This window comes from Quercus lobata, chromosome 4, assembly GCF_001633185.2.
Source record: "Quercus lobata isolate SW786 chromosome 4, ValleyOak3.0 Primary Assembly, whole genome shotgun sequence".
In the NCBI taxonomy this organism is placed as follows: domain Eukaryota; kingdom Viridiplantae; phylum Streptophyta; class Magnoliopsida; order Fagales; family Fagaceae; genus Quercus; species Quercus lobata.
This window is the reverse complement of record NC_044907.1, coordinates 21,915,536-21,928,936: the sequence shown is the minus strand read 5'-3', so window position 1 is coordinate 21,928,936 and position 13,401 is coordinate 21,915,536. Positions and strand designations below refer to the sequence as shown.

The 13,401-nt window shown below is 33.4% G+C and overlaps 1 long non-coding RNA gene across 13 annotated transcripts; it reads right to left on the bottom strand.

Moving 5' to 3' along the window:
* Positions 1-386: 386 nt before the first annotated feature.
* LOC115984329 lies at positions 387-12,776 on the bottom strand. Of its 13 annotated transcripts, none has more exons than XR_004090508.1 (14): positions 10,519-12,776; positions 10,117-10,201; positions 9,809-9,895; positions 9,546-9,625; positions 8,352-8,982; positions 6,666-6,721; positions 6,468-6,542; positions 6,290-6,342; positions 2,676-4,943; positions 2,502-2,581; positions 2,008-2,253; positions 1,161-1,218; positions 994-1,087; positions 387-861 (listed from the first exon to the last, which is right to left on the bottom strand). It is a non-coding gene; the product is annotated as an uncharacterized LOC115984329 (long non-coding RNA). The 13 variants fall into 13 exon arrangements; XR_004090503.1 differs by having other exon boundaries at positions 994-1,069; XR_004090502.1 differs by having other exon boundaries at positions 994-1,069; positions 1,161-2,253; positions 2,676-3,170; positions 3,651-4,943.
* Positions 12,777-13,401: the final 625 nt, after the last annotated feature.

The window sequence follows — 13,401 nt, the reverse complement described above, 5'->3', positions numbered from 1 at the left end:
CCTAATAATAGTCTCAATAAATGAAAAACAGGCACAGCCCACTCGTGGGCAGTGGGGGCTACTATATCTATATGTTGTTTTGTGTGGGCTTGGAAAGAAAGAGTGGTGATTTGATGAGACCAATTGCACTGATTAGCTGTGCTTGTGAACTTCACTGTTGTTTAAGTAAGCAGCTGTTATTCTCTCTTTCTGTCACTTTATGTCTGCAACTTTAAAATTGTAGGAATTTTTCGTAATTTTAAATATGAGAGATCTTTCCCAAAAAAAAAATGTTTATAATTTATGAGTAATTTATGGGTTTTAATTAGCTCAATAGTTTAAAGTCTATTCTTATCATTATCATTGAGGGAGCATCATAGATTCAAATAAGTTTCAATATATGTAAAATTTCTTTTCAAAGTTTCCATCTCCTTAAGAAAAAGAAAATTAATATAAAAAAGAACCTCCAAACATAACTTGTATACAAGTACAAGGAGCACCCTAGTTACTGCAAAAGGAACCCAATAAGTTGATCCACCAAAAGCTCACACAAAGTTGGCCTCCCAAATCATAAAATTTGAAGTCATGAAATACGAATACTTGATGGTCTAGTTGGCAACAGTATTCAACAAGTTGAGAATTGTGATTTCAGCATTCCGGTTGACATGACTCTACTCAATGGTCCTCATTTCTCTACTAAAACTGTTGAAGATGACTAATACTTCCCCAAAGGAACAAATATGACCAGTCCACATCATTATGTGATCTTAAACATCTTTTTTGTAATAGCTAGATTCCAGACTTTTTTTGCTTACTGCTGTGTAGTCACCGTTTGACAACCATTCAACAGGGAACTACACGGTCGTATAATGGCTGACATACCTAAGGAACAATAAGAAAGGAGATAGAGAAATATGTTAGTCTTCACATATCTACACATATGATTATGCGTGAAAGCAACTTTTCACCCAGAATGTGAGACAAATACTACTAAAAAAAGGAATGTAAATTTACCACAAACAAACATATAGGCTCAAGTCTCACAGATTAGGAGTTATGAGTCAGGTTGCATGCTTAGTGGAACTATCATCTGTAGGGGAAACAATAGCTAAAATATCATATTAAATATTGACCAATTTTCATAGACTTTTATCATTTTTCTTAAAAATCTTGCACCTTACCTCTATTTGCCTCTCTATTATACCCAAAACAATGGCTCAAGACATTGAGGCAAATATTCTGCAAAATGAGGATAAAGGCTCTTACCATCTTAACTACAAAGCATAATGCAACGGTCATCAACAAGGAAGAAAAATAAATAAATCAATAAGACAAGCATGAGATAATCTATGGCTATGCTGGCCAAAATGAGAGCAGTTAAACAAAACAATTCTCAATAGATATTGTTGTTGAGCAGAAATACACATTTGATATTTCAGCATTGCACTTATAATTTTTTTTTTCCTACCTTCTTCAAGGAAGTATGAAACAGAACTACTTGAATCTGATAATTAATATTAAAAAAAAGAGTAAATTTTGCTCTAAAGACAAAGTATTTGTGATTTAAAAATACAACAAACCTAGCTAGCAGTAGCAAGTAGAACATTACCAGAATAATATCATGGATTAAATCAAGCTTTAAAATGTGTAAAATTTGTAAATATCAAGCTCTAGGGCCAAAATAAATATGTAAAAAATAAATTGTGAAAACTATTCACAAAGTTGATCTTCAGTCAAGCGGTTAAAACCATACATGAGACAACGGACAACCTACCCTTTAGAAATTTTGAAGGCATTCACTCATACTTCAAGTGGTAAGAATCTAAAATCTAGGAAGGGCATAACATCCTGACTAAATGCAGGGAACATAATAATCCTCATCAACATAACCCCTACCAACAAGGGGCAGGGGAGGGAAGTTGAGCTTCAGAGTTCTATTTCTTAAAGTTGAATTGAATTTCAATTGTTTTGAGGAATATGAAAGTACCATACCAGCTTTTATTTTAATCCAAATGCAAGTTCTCATACCTTCTAAAAACTTGCTTGTAAAGAGCATATGGTAGGACAAAGCTTTGGTTGCCAAATCTTCCTTGGTAAATAAAAGAATAAGGAATTTCATCCTAATGGAAGTCAACGAGGGACGTAATCTTTCTCTCCCTAATTCTAGGCCCTTATTGAAAATGCTCATTTTCCCTTTTCTCTAAAATACACACATATGGATCATCTACACACTTCACACTTACTTAAAAGACGACACAGTGACCTCCATCCACACTGCAAAAGAGAACGAATATTATTGGGGATCTAATACTAGAACATGAAACATACACCTAGCATCTGCACAAAAGGGGATTCATTGCATGTGTATAAAAGTTTCGGGTTAATGTAAGTGTCTGTGACTCTCATATATGCAATTGCCCATGGCTTGAAATATTGTACCATCCTAAGCAGCCTTAAGAAGAATTGAAAGAAAACTTCAAGGATGACTAAAATGATGCTAATGTAGAGATAACAGCACTTACTGAAGAGGTTCTTAGTTGTGGAAGTCTCAAAAGCCATCAATGGAGCATGCACAATTTTGCCATGCACATGAAATTGTCAACTGAAAAACAAATATAAAAATTTGTATGATTTTTGCTGATTATGTCACACACTCATTCTTTTAAATGTAAGATTAAATGGGTTAAGTCACCTACTTGTACATAACAATGAGCTCCAAACAGCACAAAAAAAGAGAACTACAAAATTAAGAATTCACTAGTTAAAAAATATTAATATTACAAAAATAATTTTGCGAGCAAATTTTTGAAAAGAAAAAACTGTTACAAAAATTATCATATATATGATACTAAATTAAGGAAGTGAGAGGCGTATTACTTAATCTATTGAAAGATGATGCTTTTTTTTTTTGGTAGAACCATCTTTGAAAATCCTTTTGGTTTCAATGCCACAATCCTCTATTTTATATACAGAAACAAATAATTTAGAAATTCAATAAAATGAGATGCTCTTGAAAGAAAACAATAAAAAGAGAGCACAACTGATCAAGATGTGGTTCAATAATATATGAGGCAGAGGTCGAAGGATTCAAGAACTTGTGTGGCTAATGGGGTGAAATCCTTCTGGACCTAGATAGAATATTTGGGGCACCAGCAATCTTATGATCCATTACACCTCCTTAATTCATGTTTCTGCTAGTTGGAGTAAGAAAAATTGGCAATGTATTCATCACACATTTTAGAAATACAAAATTCCCACATGATTTGAACTAAATAATTAAATTAAGAAAATTAAATCTCTTGTATAGATCTGGTGTACTAGGGCTGTGCCCCCATTTTGCGCCCTTTTAACAATATGTTTACTTATTAAAAAAAATTGTATTAAGCCAAATCAAGTAGTTTTGTCCACCATATACCAAAAGTTGTTGAAACAATATTGGCTGTTCTTGGTCTTTCTTGCCAATCGAATGAAGCATAAAATTACGCTGTCCCTAGAATTTTGTGACTTTAAACGCTAATGCATATTTGTGCTTTTGATGCACACTAAGATATAGAAACCAAAATTAAGGAAAAAAATGAAAAACCAAAGTTATTCTATGAACTCTTGTCACGGACTACATACAAGATGATAATTAGTGACCTATTTTCAGTAAAATATTAATGATAGCTTACATGGATAATAGCTCCAAGCTATTTCCCTGTGAATTGTACTCAGGATTCACCCTCTTGAAAAATTGTAACTCAAGGTCAACAAGTGCCAGATATCACTTGGTTTATATATTACTTAATACAAAAACCAAATGCAAATGCCTGTCAATAAAGTATGAGATACAGTTTTGAAGAAAAGTAACAAATAAAAGGACATGGAGATATCAGATGCAAAATAAAAGTGCAATAGAAGAGAGTGTTGTGAAATGGATATATATCACTGCCTTGTTGTAGGACTATAGTATGCACATGATGAATAGCATCAATACTTAAGACCTATAGTTTAGTGTTGCAATCCGTTCTACAAATATACTACAGAGTTTTATTATAAATATATATTTTTTTAAAAACCTTAAAGAGGCAAACAGAGAAAGGGAAAAAAAAGGAACAAAATTACATTTGATAACTTGTGAAGGGTGCAGCTTAATTAGTAAACTACAGAATCATATGTATATTTCTTCAACAAAAAGATGTTAATCTGATGGCACTAGTGCCCTTTCCTTTGAATTGATTGATTAATCATATAGTGGACCTTAATTTGAGCTTTCAAATCACAAAAAAGGCTGACATATAGAACTTGTCTAAAATGCGTAATTGCCACACAGTATGGATCTCTAAATATAATTACAAAAGATACCACCGTCAATTCAAATAGCATCATCTTTAAAAAACTATAAAATAAAATATTAAAAAAAAAAATTAGAAACAACTTCCGCTCATTTTTGTAGGAAATGCGTGCATGTCTTTTAGTATTAGAAAAGAGTATACTTGAGGGCAAGTTCTAACGAGGAGGACTGTATCAAGATACCCCTCCCTTGGTGAGATTAGTACTAGATAACAACCCATAGATATATTCAAAAACCCAAAAACATATAGAATCAGCCAATTAAACCATTATTTTATTCAATGTGTGGCACAATGTATTTAATTCACCATTCCAAATGATCTACAAGAAGAATTTTCGTATTGGCTCCTATATGATCTTTTGGCAAAAATGATAAGGTAAGAATAGTTCAAATGCTAGAATTTGCTTACCTCTGCATTGCTTTACAGTGAATTAATCCATCTTTAGGATATTTAATCAAACTGCTTCTCTTACCTGTCATGTCTCAACCATCCTTATTCGTTCTACCTCTTTATGGCTTAAAATTTTCATGTGCTCTATCCCCCATACACATGTGGGGGGCCAGCATGCTGGTTCTTTGCAGTGATTAGAGAAAAGAAGATTAGCAATGTTGCTCGATATTCAATTAGAGTCTGTACAACAAAAAGTAAAGAACCAAAGGGGCTTTAGGAGGTAGAAAAATAGATAAAACTCCAACCACTTAGAAAATGAAAAGTTCCTAAGCTTGGATGCTGCTTTGAGCATTAATAACCCACCATAAAATAATACATAAAGAATTAAGAACATGAGGGTATTTTGAAATCTGTTAGATAATTTACCATTGGATTTGTGCATGTCCGGACACACTAGACTAAATAAGCCTACTAGACTCTATTTGATTTTATGCTTTTGACTTAAATGAATTCTCTAGAAACATTTGGAAAAAGAAAAAATTATTCAGCCTCATTGTCTCAACCCATAAACTACTTAATTCATTAGTTGTTTACCAATTACCCAATGACATTGTGGAAATCAATTTCTAGTATACATAAGAACATGTTTTAAGCTAATATATAAAGAAAATAATTCACCAAACAAAATCCATTTAATAAGATAACTCCTGCAATGTTAGTTTGCATGGAAGATACTCCCCTCAAGTGGTAAAAGTTTTTCTCTATTTCTGTGATTGTCAGTGAAGCAACCAAGTACATCACCTCATAACATAAAGTCAAATGTAGGTACAAAGATATAAACACCATCGTTTATTCTCCATATATTTGAAGATGTCATATATGCAACAGGAAGCCTTTGAACATACAAAAAGGAAACAAAACATAAAGAGATTTACTGATTTTTTTTTTTAAGAGAGAGAAGATGATTACCAATCAGTCCACTACTTGTTACACAATTTCAGGGCCAAAATTAGCCAGGTTTGTAGCTTCCTTGATTTTTTCTATGTGAGAAGTCAAATGATTGAGAAGTTAAATACGCAATTGGATTCCACTCTTATGTCATTTCCCTCCTACACATGTTTTTGCTGCCTCATGTTCACATAGGGATTCCACAGCCAAAATTCAAGAAGCCAGGGCCACAGTTTTAGTAGAGAGCGAAAGTGCCAAACTACCAACCATTGGAAAAACCAGAAGTTCTTAATGTTGGGTTTTGTTCTGAGCACAACAACCTATTATAAGAAAGAAGTATCCTCTAATCTTAATTGGTATTCAATCAAAATGAAAAACCTAAATTGGCAATTTTCAATTGAGTAATAGATAAAAATTCAATCCAATCTAACTTTGAATTTGTGCATTAATGAACAAATTAGACTCATTCAGTCATTCTCTCATTCTTCTTTGGCTTCAAAGTCAGTCTTCACATCAATGATTCAACATGTGAGGAAGTAAATAAAGTATTATGTGTGTACGCACAGGGATTCCACAGCCAAAATTCAAGAAGCCAGAGTCTCAGTTTTAGCAAAGAGAGAAAGTGCCAAATTACCAACCTTTGGAAAAACCAAAAGTTCTTAATCTTGGGTTTTGTTTTGAGCACAACAACCTATTATAAATAAGAAGTAAGAAAAATAAGTGTATCCTCTAATCTTAATTGGTATTCAAGCAAAAAGAAAAACCTTAATTAGCAATTTTCAATTGAGTAATAGATAAAAATTCAATCCAATCTACCTTTGAATTTGTGCATTAATCACAAATTAGACTCATTCAGTCATTCTCTCATTCTTCTTTGGCTTCAAAGTCAGTCTTCTCATCAACAATTCAACATGTGAGGAAGTAAAGTATTATGAGTGTACCAAAAAAAAGAATTTTGTTTTGATAGGACAACAATAAGAAGCATATCACAATCAACTGATAGAAATCTTTTACCTTCAAAATATTTGGATCTGAGGAACAGGCTCCAACAGTAGAAGGTGTGGCAAGATCTAAAAAAAAAAAAAAAAACTTGCAATTAAGAAGAACCAAAAGTCAGGTGGTTTGAGCATTAGCAGCCTGACTTATTGAACAAAAGTTGGGTGGAAAGGTAAGAAAAATGATAGATACCTAAAAATCTAATTGGTTTATATATATAAAATTAAGAGACAAGAAACGCAATTTGGATGAACATTTTTTTATTTATTATATCATTGACCTTGGAATTGTGCATGTCTAGATACACTAGACTCAAAATCATTTATGCTTTTGACACAGACGAATTCTCAAAACAAAATTTGAGAAAAAGAGGAAATATCTACACAGGTGGGGTGAGGTCGTTACATACGGTATCAGAGCCGGCCTGGTAATCCTGTGTGGGCTCAGAGACGCTACCCTACAAAGTGAGCCCTAACGAGGATGTTAAGGATTTAAGTGGGGGAAATTGTGATGTCCCAATTTGATTGATTAATTGTGTGATGTGTGTGGGTGTGTGATGAGTCCCACATTGGGTATTTACTGGGTAGATCTGGGCTTTATTAACAATTACAAGGAGTCTCAATTGACTAGTCCTTTTGAGGTATAAAGTGGATGTGGCTAGCGCTTTTCCTTGGGTCGTTATGGGATTGTAGTGACCCAAAAAGGGTGTCTTGCATTCCATGGAAATCCCACATCACCTAAGGAAGCACATGAAAATGTATTTATAAGGAATGACCTCCCTTCAATGTGTAGAGGCCTTTTCCCCCACTGTTGTGTGCTTTGAGGGAGAACAAAACCGTGAGAGCCATGGACCCCAAAGCAGACAATATCTACACTGCTTAAGACAAATTAATGGAAAGTTCATTAGAGTAAGGCCAGGGGGTGGGACAAGCAAGAGGGGAAAAGGAGTGAACTATTAAACACAATTAAATAACAAAGGGAGTAGTAGAGTAGAGAGAGGAAAGTAAACGTAGGAAGTTTTCCCTCTTCTCATCAAATATTATTGTTAAATAGAAATACAAATTTGACATTTCGGCGTTGCACTAATGAAATTTTCCTGCTTTCTTCAAGGAAGTATGAAATAGAACCACTTGAATCTAAAAAAATAATTTTTCCTGTAAAGAAAAAGTATCGGTGATTTAAAAATACTATAAGCCTAGCCAGCAGGTAGAACTTTACCAGGAGAATTATCATGGATTATATTAAGCTTTAAAATATGTAAAACTTGTGAATATCAAGCACTATAAGGCCAAAAATAATATGGAAAAAAAATTGTGAATATAAGAATAAATAACTATACACAAAGTTGACCTAAATTAAAGCAATAAAAAATGAGGAACAATTTCCACTCATTTTTCTAAGAAAATGCATGTCATTTAGTATTAGAAAAGAATATACTCAAGGGCAACAGCTAAAGAGTAGGACTGCATACAAGCCACCCCTCCATAGGTGAGATCAACATATATAATCTGCCAATTAAACCATTAATTTATTAAATGTGTGGCATTATCTCCATCAGAATTGGATTCATGAGCGTGGGGCATATTGTAATTCACTATCTAAATGACCTACAGAAGAATGCTAAGATTAATACCTATATAATCTTTTGGTAGTTGGCCCAAATATAATATGGTAAGAATAATTAAAAGGCTAGAATTTGCTCACCTCTGCATCACTTTGCAGCAAATTACTCCGCCTTTGGAAAATTTAATCAAACTGCCTCTCCTACCCTTCACAGCTCAACCAACCTTGCCCCTTTACCTCTTTTCGGCCTAAAAACTCCATACACTCTATCCATCCGTTATGTAGATTGTCCCCATTGCTTTCCAGTGATTATAAAAAAGAACATGTGTAATGTTGCCCAATGTTCGAACAGAGTCTGCACGACCAAAAGTTAAGAAGCAGAGGCTATTTCTTTAGGAGGTAGAAAAATAGACAAAATTTCAAAGACAGAAAATGAAAAGAACAATGATGTTATCCTCAAGTCTTAATTGGAAGTGAAATGAAAAACCTTAATTAGTAATATTTAATTGAGTAACAAATAAGAATTCAATTCAATCAAATCTACCTTAAAATTTGTGCATGTACGCAAAATTAGACTCTGTTCAGTCGTTCTTATGTTTTTTTTCTGACTTAAAAAAAAATCAAGTCTTCACACCAACATGTGAGAAAGCAAAAATATATTCTCAAAAAAGAAAAAAGTAAACCACCAAAATACATAGTAAGCTGATTCCTTGGAGTGTTAGTTGCCTGGTCTTGTTCCTCCCTTCAAAATTCTACCAAATTTGCTACAATTCTGCAATTATTAGGAAGCAAATATATTTGTCATTTCACCAACACAAGCTTAGATACAATGATAAAAATCATTAGAATAAAAGAACAAATGGAAGAATTTACAGTTATTCCTTTTTATTCTCCTAATAATTTGAAGAAATCATGCATCTAATTGAAGTCTTGGTGGGAAAAAATTTGAGATTTCTTTTTTTATTTTGAAGAAGATTGACTTTGAGTCCAGACTGTACTTGCCAGCAAAATCTCAAAAAGCAGAATGAAAAAGAACAAAAAAATTGGTTTTTAGTTTTGCATAAAAAGCAAGATACTTGAATTAGTTAAACCACAATTTGTAATTATATTCTATTAACAGATAAAAATTCAATTCAAACTATCTTTGAACTAGTGCATGTATGAACAGATCAGGCTCATTAGGTCATTCTCTTGTTCTTTTTTCACTTTTTAAAGCAAGTATACACACAAATATGCAACGAGTATTTTGGTTTAATCATCTCATGAAAAGCATTTAGTAGATATATGTTGGAAACTTTTATGCCCCCCCAAAAAAATATTTAACTACCAAAATACCGGTTTAGTAAGCTAATTCCAGCAGTTTTAGTTGCCTGGTCAAGTCCTCCCTTCAAAGTTCTAGGAAATTTGCTATGATTCTGTCATTATGAACAAGAAACCATATATGTCATTTCATTAACACAAGTTTAGATGAAAAGATATAAATCATTAGAATAAAAGAACAAATGATAGTATAGTTATTCTTTTTATTCTCCTAATAATTTGAAGAAATCGTGCATCTTATAAAAGTTTTGATGGGAAAAAGGGAAACAAATGATTACCATTGAGTTCTTGACCTGTTGCACAATTGCAGTTTTTGAATAGGTTTCGAATTTTGTACCCAATCTTGTTCTTTGCCTCAGTTGGTTCTACATAAGAAGTCAAATGACTAAGAAGTTCTCCAAAATATGACAAACCTCAAAAGGGGGAAACGTAAGCAAAATGAGGCAACCTCAAGTCTTAGTATTATTATCCCATCAAAAAAACTAATTAAGCCATTGGTTATTTTCTATAGATCAGTCGTTAAAAAAGAGGATTTTTAAATCAATCTTATAGACCCCAAAAAACAGAGAGTGAACCAACAAAATACCTGGAAAAGAAATTGTTTCCTACAGTGCTAGGTGCTCAATCAAGTCCTCTTCTTGACAAATTGACTCTTGACTCTGACTCGAATTCTACAATTATTAAGAAGCAACCATACAAACATCATATTATCAACATGCTCTTAGGTACAAATACATAAATCATTAGAATTAAAAGAAAGGAAAAAAAAAGGATTGATTACATAATCCTAATTTTTCTTGTTGAAATAACTTTGTGAAGAAATCATGTGTCTAATTAACATTTTATAGACAAGAAAAAGGGAAAATACCGAAAAGAGAGAGAGAGAGTTTTAAATTGGTTCGGTTCAGCATAAGAAAAGAAGTTGAATAGTTTTAGAAGTAGTTGATTTTAAATTTGGGATTAAAAGATAGATAGACAAGATGCATACCTGAAGAAATTGTTTCTTCTTGCTGGTTCTGAAAATCCACATCTACGACTGGGAAATGGGCAATGAAGGACCAATCTTCACCCTTTTGCCCTAAGAGGAGACAATCAGAAATTTTCAACTTTTTTAAAGAGGTGAGATTGCGAATCTCTTGAGGAAGTGACATCAGATTGTGACATCCCCAGATTTCAAGGGTTTGTAGTGATGTAAGGCTGCCTATCCAAGGGAGAAAAACCAGTCCATCGCAGCTTTGTATATTGAGTTCCCGGAGAGAAACGAGGTTCCGCAGCCCCTCCTCTAGAAGAGATTCAAACTCGTTCATCTTAGATAAGTGTAATTGCTGTAATTGAGAGAGAGGAAAGTAGGTTGATGTGGTTGCTGCTCCCATTTTCATTGTCTGCTCTAATAACTTCCAGCTACACCCACACAATAATAACATTTCTTTCAAATATGGAAATGGGGGCATGGAAGTCAAGTTAGGGCATCCCCAAATATATAATTCCAAAAGAGAAGGAGGAAATGATGGAAGTAAGAGATGGTGTGGCTCATCATCATCATCATCTGAATTTCTCCACCATCCCTTCAGTTTTGGGCAACCCCTAATATTTAGAAAAGATAAGGATGGGAAGAATGGTGTTTTTCAAGAAGAAGAAGAAGAGGAACCACCCAACATGTTACTAACACTCTCTTCATCTATCCATATGTATTCAAGCGCTTCCATATATTCAAGATAGACAAACTTGAGAAAAGGGAGTTGATTTAACGGTGGGAGGTGCTGCAATCTCCTATTTCCCACTAATTCAAAATCAACAAGATTAGTGAGAGAAGAGACCTAACTTGGAATTCTCATACCCATATAATTCCACAATTCCAACCCTTTGAGATTTGGATGTGGCTGGAGGCCGTTCAGTGACATTTCATCGTAACATTCGGTTTCTCCATCATCCCGCTTGTAATCCCACTGTAATCTCAGCTCTTGAAGATGTTGTTTGTCCTTCATATTTGTGGCTTTACATTCTACCATGTCATCTTCTCCATGCCCCAAACTTTTAATGACTAGACTTCCTCCCAAATTGCTCAGCTCCTTCAATTCACTTAGCCCACCACCAAACCTAGCCTATTTTTTCTTATGCCAATTACATGAGCTAGCCTTCAAATCCTCTTGCCTCACAGCAAACTCTGTTAGTATCTCAAGAGAAGTAAGATGCCCAAGTCTAGCATATCATAACAGCTAAATAAGTTGTTGTTGACCTGTCATGTTTTGAACATATTGCTTTTCATATGAATATATAGATTTATAATCAACACTTGTATAATCTAGCATATCATAACAGGCATTAGGAAACATAAATCAATTAATACCTTTTTCATTCCTTGTCAAGAGCAGATTGGATGCTTACCTCACCTCTTTCTATCAATTTGAATGTCTTCCCACCATTCCTCTGCTTCATCGTCCAATTTATTAGATGCAAGCCGTACTCTTTCTTCATCACAAATCTTCCAAAAATTAAAATACTCTTCCAAATCAGGAAGCCAATCAATAAAATCCAACTTACACATATCTCCATCAAATAATGAAATTTTCTTGTAGTTAGGAGTGCGTCTTTGAATATATTGATCATTGTTGTTGTGAGATGATTTCCTAGCAAGAAAAGTAGCAATCATTTGCTTAATTTCACCTATAATTTGTTGACTCTTTTCACGAAATTGTTGATTCTCATCACAAGCCTCTTCACAAAACTTGAGAAACTCAACCCTAGTGAGGACTGTGTTGTTGACATCGTTGCTGTCGTCGTTGTTGTGGTGGTCACTATCTCACCGGTTAGCCATCAGACCAAGGTATGTCAAGGCTCTGATACCAACTAATGTCGCAGAAGCCTAAAAAGAGCGCACACAATGCTCTCTTTGATAGACATAAACTAAACTATTAGTTTCTAAGTAGTAAACCTCGAATCCATGAGGGTTCCTTGAATTCACAAGGTGATAAACATGAATCCATCAGAGAAAGAATTTGACAAAAAGTCTATATTTTATTAATAATAAAATAAATATTGAATTGCCTTTGGAGGCTACAATGCGTGTGCGTTTGGGAAAAATTATTTTTGCCAACTTATTTTACTATTCAGCTTATTTTTGCTACTATTCATGAGTCTCACTGCACTTTTTAGAATTATTTATGGGTCCCAATGTTTCCGCTAACTTTTACTTTTATCAATAGTACTTTCAGCAAAAAGTTTTCAGTTTCAGCAAAATAAGCGAATTCCAAATGGACACTGCATTTAAATAGTAAAAATAAAGCATAGGGCAACTAAAAACTCTAATGCCACTACGAAAGCATATAAAACTCTAATTTGACTAAACAACATTAAAAACACCTAAAAAAAAGGAAATAAATAACCTAAACCTAAAATAACAAAAATTACATAAAAATACTAAAATTAAATAATTACAAAAATTAAATATTAAACCGTGTCCTACATCACGTATCAAAACAACAAAAAGTCCTTATCTTGTTACCTTTGAGAGCTTGAACTCTTGGCCAAAACAAGGTTAGCTGAGAAACCCTGTAGAGTGTAGACATCAACTTACAGCTTTATAATTTTTTAAATAAAAAAAAAAAATCAATAAAGTAATTTACAAATTAAACACAATTTTTGTCATCATTTCCTCTATTTGTGATTGAAATCTGTACTTTACAGTTGATGCAAATATTTCCCTTATTCTGGATAATGTAGAATAACTTAAAATTAGTATTGCAGAAAAAAATTTTAGCATAATTTTTGCATTATTGTCCAAACTCCAAAAATGATTACTTTAATAGAAGCTGAGTACGTGGTGTGAAATTAGTGATTTGGAATGCAAAGAAAGCCAAGTACCCAAGTAAAT